The following is a 7889-nucleotide window of genomic DNA, read 5'->3' as shown; positions in this document are numbered from 1 at the left end:
ATAATAATAATAATAATAATAAATTAAATAAATAAAGATCTATTGTATTAATTCCTTGGGCAATCTAGCTTTGGGTTTGAGTTAGGCCCAAGTGTCATATCTTTACATGATGATATCAGAGCCAGGTCCATCCCTGTTTGGGCTCTCGGTCCACGCTCCAATTGGACCTGGGCGTGAAGGGGTGTTAGAGTGGGTTGAAAAGTCTTACATTAGTTGGGGAATGGATTAATGGTCCGCTTATATGGACTTGGGCAATCCTCCCCTCATGAGCTAGCTTTTGGGGTTGAGTTATACTCAGGTGTCATATCTTTACATTGTTAGTAGAGGAGACGGAAGCCTCTCATGGAATGTTGGAAGACTTGTTACACGGTCCTACATCCAAATACAAGACCAGTAAATACAACAACATACCCAGTGGAATCCCACTAAGTGGGGTCTGGGGAGGGTAGAGTGTACACAGACCTTACCACTACCTCGAGGAGGTCGAGAGGCTGTTTCCGAAAGACCCTCAACTCAAGTGCCTCAAATCCAAGTAAAAGATTAAGAAATAATAAAGACAGCATAGCAATGAATAGGAAAGTCAACAATGGAGAAACAACACTAACAGCAAAAAAGTATAATAATAGAGACACGATACACAACGCAATACGCTGATCCTCCACTAATCCCTCCCCCCTACTAACTTTCTATCCTACTACGCGTCCTCCACTCCTTACTCCTTCCTATCTAGGATCAAGTCTTCGGTAATATGGAGTTGCGTCAAATCCTGTCTAATCACCTCTCCCTAATACTTTTTTGGCCTACCTCTACCCCTCTGATTCCCCCTACAACCATCCTCTTGCACTCCTCACTGGGGCGTCAATGCACCTCCTTCACACATGTCCAAACCATCTCAGCCTTGCTTCCCTTATCTTGTCTGCCACAGGAGCCACTCCTACCTTCTCCCGAATAACCTCATTCCTAATCCTGTCACTCCTAGTATGACCACACATCTATCTCAACATCCTCATCTCCACAATATGCATCTTTTGAACATGAGAGTTCTTGACTGACCAGCCCATACAATAGGGGCGGGCTAACCACCATTCTGTAAAACTTCGCTTTAAGTTTGGGCGGTACCTTTTTATCGCACAAAACTCCAGACGCAAGCCTCCAATGATACAATCTGTTAAACATGCAGCATACTGAATGTGTATATGTAGAACACAGGATCTTCTGCTTCATAGTAAATTAGATACAATATTACATCGGAAATAAAGTTAAGTTCTGACAACAGAATTATGTTTTCTCATCTATTTCATGGTTTTGCTCATATTCTTCTACAAATTTGCTGGAATATCCGAATCAAAGTTTTGAACCTCCAATTGAAATACAATTAGTCATCTTTCTCTCCAAATTCAAAAGCCGCACTGCCTGCCCCTCTGGGAAGCAAAAAGATACTTAGGTTGGCTCTGGAATGGCGGAAAAGATTCTTGGAAATCATTTTCCATTGCTAGGCCATTCTTGAAATTCTTTCACTAGAGCAAAATTTTCCAAACTACTTACGAGTGTAAGTCGTTTTTCCCCACAAATATCTCAACTCCTACTCCATTCACTAATTATTATCTATCTTTAATATTCAAAATATCAGCACAACACCATCCTAGTGCCCCAACCCCCACTTTCTACTGCTATCAAGTGTCAGTAAAACACCACAAATAATATCTAGAACAGTTTTCCCAAAAAAATCCAATAAAAAGATTACTCCTTCCTCTTTTTCTAACCAATAAAGCAGCAAAGATAATATGGGCGAGTCCATGGTTCTTCTAAATTGTGTAAAAACGAAATTCTCCAGTCTTAAAGGGGCAAAAAAATATTACAATACTGAACACACAGAGACAAATGTAAAGAGGCGAGAGGAGGAAGAGAGTTACGGCAAGAGGGTCGACATCGCCTTTAGTTCCAAAAGCCATGAAAACAGCCGTTGGCCTGCTTTGCTTCCTCGTCTTCCTCTAATGCCCAAAAAAAAAAAATTGCCAAGCGGAAGTTATATAGTGAAGAGTTAAAAACACTCGTGGGCTAATATTACTTTACTACACTTATTTATTAAAATGGCAAAAATTTATTTTAAAATTTCAATCCTCGGTGGTGTAGATATGGTATTAATATACTGATATAGTATCACAAAAAATATATTTTCTATTAATTTAGAGTTTAATAAATAAGATTGCGACTTTAATAATTTTCTCTTAATTGTTTAATTTCTAATTTCTATTTCTTAAAAAAAAAAAGTTCAATCCTATATGATATCGATAGAGTATAAATATATCGATGGAGTATCACATAGAATTAAGTTCAATCATATATGATATTGAGATGGTATTAATATACCGATAGAGTATCACAAAAGATTAATTCATAGCAGCGATGCTGACATTATGATGACGTCATGCACGAAATAAGAAAGGAGAAAATGGTAAGAGGGTAAATAGTTTGGATCATGGGTCCATTAAGGATAAATAGTTGGAAAAATTACTTAACTACACACCCTTTTTTACCATATTTTCTTATTTTTCCTACCGTTTCAAAAAATATCAAAAATCCCTTTTTTACTCCCTATCACCCTCTTTTCCGGATACATCAATTCAAAATATCATACCCATGATTTTCTTCCTTTTTTCACTCCACAAATCTCTCCATAGTTACATACATTGATCTTTTTTTGAATTTCAAATATTTTCTCTTTCCAATTAATGATTTCAAGTTATTCAAGAGGTAGATTTCTTTCCATCCCTTAAGTTTTTTTTTTTTAGTTTTTTCATCTTAAAAAATTATTGATACACATGGATGAAGGTCGATTTTTGTTGTTCAATCTTTTTGTGATACATATAGGTTCACATTTTTAATGTATCTAATTATTTTTGTTTCTTAAATTAATGTATAATGCCTTTGTTTCAACATTATGATACATTACATTTCAATTGTACATTACTATTTGTGTACCTTGTTTGAATTGTTAGGTACAGTATTTCTACCAGATACATTAAATAGGTAATTGTTGCTCATAGGATGTTATATTTGAGATAGATACATTACTGATAGTCGTTATATATCAGATATATTTATTATAAATTCAAATTTATGTATCATCTCTAGAACTCATATGTATCAGAAAAAGATTAACAAAAAAAAAATCAACCAGTTAATCTATCAATGTTGTGTCATATACATAACTATGAACATGATACAAACTGATATTGTTATAAAAACATTAGTGTTTATATATCACCAATTATATTTGATAATGTCTATAGATACATAACTTTCTAGTTGAATAAGTTAAGATGTATGTATCTGATAGTAAAAAATAACGAAATTTGTAACAGTTATGTATCAAATAAATAACTATAAACATGATACATACTAATTTGTGTTTTAATAAATTAATGTTATGTATCAAAATTAATATTTGAATACAATATATTGTGCATGATAAAAATGTAAAGTATCATAATATTGAAACGAAGGCGTGATACATTAATTAAAGAAAAAAATAACTAGATACATTAAAATCTGAATCCACATGTATCACAAAAAGATGAACAAAACAAATCTAAAATTTTTTAACAATCTGATTTGTTGAAAATAGAAAAACGTGATGACGCCATCCATGGATCTTGACTCAAAGCCCTTACCAAAGCCACCACCAACTCCTATATTTTGATCAACAATAATTCCATCACTTTTATATCGTTCATACCTCACCTCACTTTTTTAGATTTTGAAATATCTCAACAAGATCGACAGGTTCATGTTGTATCAGTATAATTTGTCGACAATTTTGATTCAAAAATCGAGAGTTTTTTTTGGAAGAATAGGAAGAATAATTTTGAATTGTACTAGCATGTTTCAATTTGCCAGGAATTGAATCTCATTGCCAATAAAGTTTTTCCATAATTTATGCTTTCTTTATTTACTTTTTTCCTTTTTAAACGTAACAAAATATTCAATTAACAGATCTTTCATTAATTTTCTTTTTTTTACTGCAATATTATTAAAGGCATCACTATGTATCAGGAAAAATGACTTATGTAATCGATTTTCTCAAAAAATAAGGGATTTTTATAATTTAAAAAAGAATAGAGATAGGATGTACTTAACTTTTAATACTGTGCGATTTATGTAAGTTATACTAAATAGTTTGAGTTGAGTCCAATTTGGATAAATAATTTCATAATTGGGCCTATTTTGTATATTTTTCCTAGTATTTAATCCTTCATTTGTTAGAATTTTGAGCCAATGTACAATAACTAATACACCATATTTATTATTACTATATAGGATGTATAATTCATGTATCCATATTATATTCAATACTGTTCTTATATACTCTATCAAATCACCCCTTATTTTTTGTTTAAAAATTATACTAAGTAACACTTCACGTGGATTAAATAATTTTACTATTCAAATTATAAATAAATTATTAGATTAAAGGGGGTAATATTCTGTATAAAAGTTACAAGTTATTGTAAAAACACAAAAAGGAAAACTAAACAAATTGAACCTATTAGACAAAACTATTTACCCAAATTGATCCCAACTCAAACTATTTATCTTGATTAGACTCATGGCTCAAACTATTTATGCAGTTGCCCCTTGTTCTATTCACTGAATCATTGCTTCTTTATCCTTGATACCATCGAAGTATATATACTCTGATGGTACCTATATAATCTGATGGTATCAATCAATAATTGAACAGTCTTTTGCTGCCTGTTATATATATATATTCTAATGGCATTAAAGAATAACCGAGTAGTATTTTTTTACTGAAGCATTGCTTCTTCCATTTTGATTCCATCAGAGTTTTGTATACTCTAATGATATCAAACAGTAAATATGAATTAGTAGTTAAAAACAGGTAGGTATGAAAATAAGGAGACAGCCGCTTGTTAATAGTTTTCCTTTTTGGGTATAAGTATTCTTTTTTCAAAAAAAAATTATTGTCAGTCGTAGCTATTCACTGAATCAATTAATATTTATAATATCAATTACCTCCATTTAAGATCTTTCTGCTAATTCAAGGAAGAACATGAAGAACAGAAGAAGAAGGATGTTCGATAAATGAAGAAGGATGAGGAGGAGGACAAGGTGGTTGAGAAACAATGCAATAAAAGAAATAAAAAGAAAAATAATTTTAAAATGACGAAGAAGAAGGGGGAAACTTAGTGTTTTAAATAATTTAATTTATTTTTTAATAATAATAATAATAATAATAATAATAATAAATAAGAAAACCAACTCATATAGTTGTTACATATGTTATGTGGATGAATTTTTATTGGCAAATAAAGTTGTCACACACCTACAAGTGATTGTGTACAAGAATTTGAACTACTCAACGTTCAGATGTGTTATTATAAACACTTGATGATAGTTCATATAAAAAACTTACACTCATACTATTTTAGATATGAAACTCTTAAAAATATGATATTTCGTATGTATTTTTCTTCATTCACTCTAGTAATATTTCGTATGTATTAGTAATTAAATGAATTTCGCTTAAGGAAATTATGTTCCCATTCAAAAGCTAAATGAGGTATTGTTTTCCTATCATTAAAGATCAAGGTGATAAATATAGAAAAAATTTAGTAGTTCAGTTGGTTGATTACCTAAAATTTTATATTATTGGTAAAGATTCAATTTTTCATCTTACAATTCTTACTCCATTTCCCCTTCTCCTATTCTTAATTTTATCAAAACAACATACCAATCTTTCCTGCAAGGGCATGATTGAGTGTTGGGAGGTGGGTCTTCCATGTAGGAAATTTGAGATTGAATCCAACCTTTGTATGCTACTCAATCATGAGCTCGACGCATGAGGCTTGTCTAGTATAATTTACATATTCTGTAGTTTGAGAGTTATTGCATAATGAGCAGGTTATCACAAAATGCTCATATGAAGAGTAGAGATTGTGAGTTTTTCAGAGGGATTTCAAAAAAAAAAACATATCAATCCCACAAAGTGAGTCTATTAGTGAGGATAGATTGTACACAAACTTTATCATTATGTTAAAAATAGAAAAGTTACTTTCGATAAACCCTCAACTTAAGATAAAACAATCAAAAGCAATATCGTAATTTACTCAAATAAAAAAAGGTGTTAAGTATAATTTACTCGAGAAAAAAAATACAATCCCCTCAAAATCTGCATTTTTGGCTGCAATCCCCCTCCAATTGTAGAACTGATCCTACAAATATTCTATTTATCATTTTATTTGGATGTCATGTTGTGATTATCTTAGTGGATTGTATTGTTAATGGATACAGTTTGATCATGTTTAGATCTATATAAGATGATAGAAGGATTTGCAAAGGTTAGTGATAAAATTCTTTATGATACTAATTTTTGATATAATTTATTACTTTGTAATTGTTGCAGCATTTTCTCTTCTTTTCATGCACGTCTTTTCAAAGTTAATCAAATTTGTGAACTTCATCATGCTTCTTGCGATTATAAAAGCCTCGTACAATTTATAAAATATCTCTTAGAAATATTGAGCGGTAAAAAAATCAACAAAGAATCTCAATTTAATTTATTCTTAGTATTTAAATTTTATGAATTTTGTACTTTTTAAATTTTTTTTGTGAAGATTTGATCTTCTGAAAATGTTTCTTACATTGGTAAAACTATTTCTTCTTTATTTTTGTTAAGTAAAAAGTTTGATTTGCAGGGTTGAACTTTCAGGGGTAGTTTGGTAGAGTGTATTAGCAAAAATAATACATGCATTAATTAGGTATATTTGTAGACAGTAGTATCTTGTTTGGTATACTTTTTCATGGCATGTATAACTAATGCCCTCTATTGTGTATTAAGGCTTGCATTACTAATACAATGGATTTCTAGGTATTAATAATGCAAGGAGATTTAATGCTTGTATTTTATGGTTAAAGACTCAATTACCCCTCAAAACTCCTTTTACATCTTTTCCATCATAATTGTTGAGGATATTTTTGTAAATAAATATTTTTATGCAATGCATGTTATTTTTTAATACACTAAACCACACAATGCATAAGAAATATTCTATGTATAATTAATGCATAACTAATACAAGCATTACTAATATATTATATTTAATATTATTTTAATACACTCTACCAAACGACCTCTCAATGTACATATGTATATACACATAATTTTTTCTTTCTATAGATAATATATATATATATATAATTTTTCACAATATATAAGTTTTCACAAAAATATATAATTTTTCATTTATATTTTAGATATATATTTGTCTCGTGTAATATATATATATAATTTTTCACAATATATAAGTTTTCACAAAAATATATAATTTTTCATTTATATTTTAGATATATATTTGTCTCGTGTAATTTAAGATGGAGTGTTCTTTAATATTAAAATCTTTTTAGGCAAAACATAAGGAGGAAGAAATTGAAGATGTATCGAGAAAAATAAAGCAACTTATTTTTTTCGTATTGCAAGAACATCATTGTGCATATTTCTTATTTATATATGACCAACTAATCAACATCCAAGAGTCATCTACATCGTGTCAAGTTATAACATAAATTTGATGCTATAACTATTAAAAGGAACAATGAAATATAAAGAATAATCTTGAGTTAGAATCTCATGAAATAAAAAAAACGTGAATTTATATAGATAAAATGGAGGAATATCATAAAGTAACTTAAAATTTATAATTAAATAGTTGGGGGTTATGAATATGAAAACATAAAAATTATGGAGCTAATGGTATCATTAAGAGTAAAAGTTTAATAGATATAAGTTATGAAGGAGAAACTTTAAAAATAAATAAAGGAAAAACACATAAATAAAAGAGATAAAAGAAATAACTTTATATTATATA

The sequence above is a fragment of the Solanum dulcamara genome, chromosome 4 (genome assembly GCF_947179165.1).
Source record: "Solanum dulcamara chromosome 4, daSolDulc1.2, whole genome shotgun sequence".
Classification (NCBI taxonomy): domain Eukaryota; kingdom Viridiplantae; phylum Streptophyta; class Magnoliopsida; order Solanales; family Solanaceae; genus Solanum; species Solanum dulcamara.
This window is presented reverse-complemented; position numbering follows the sequence as displayed.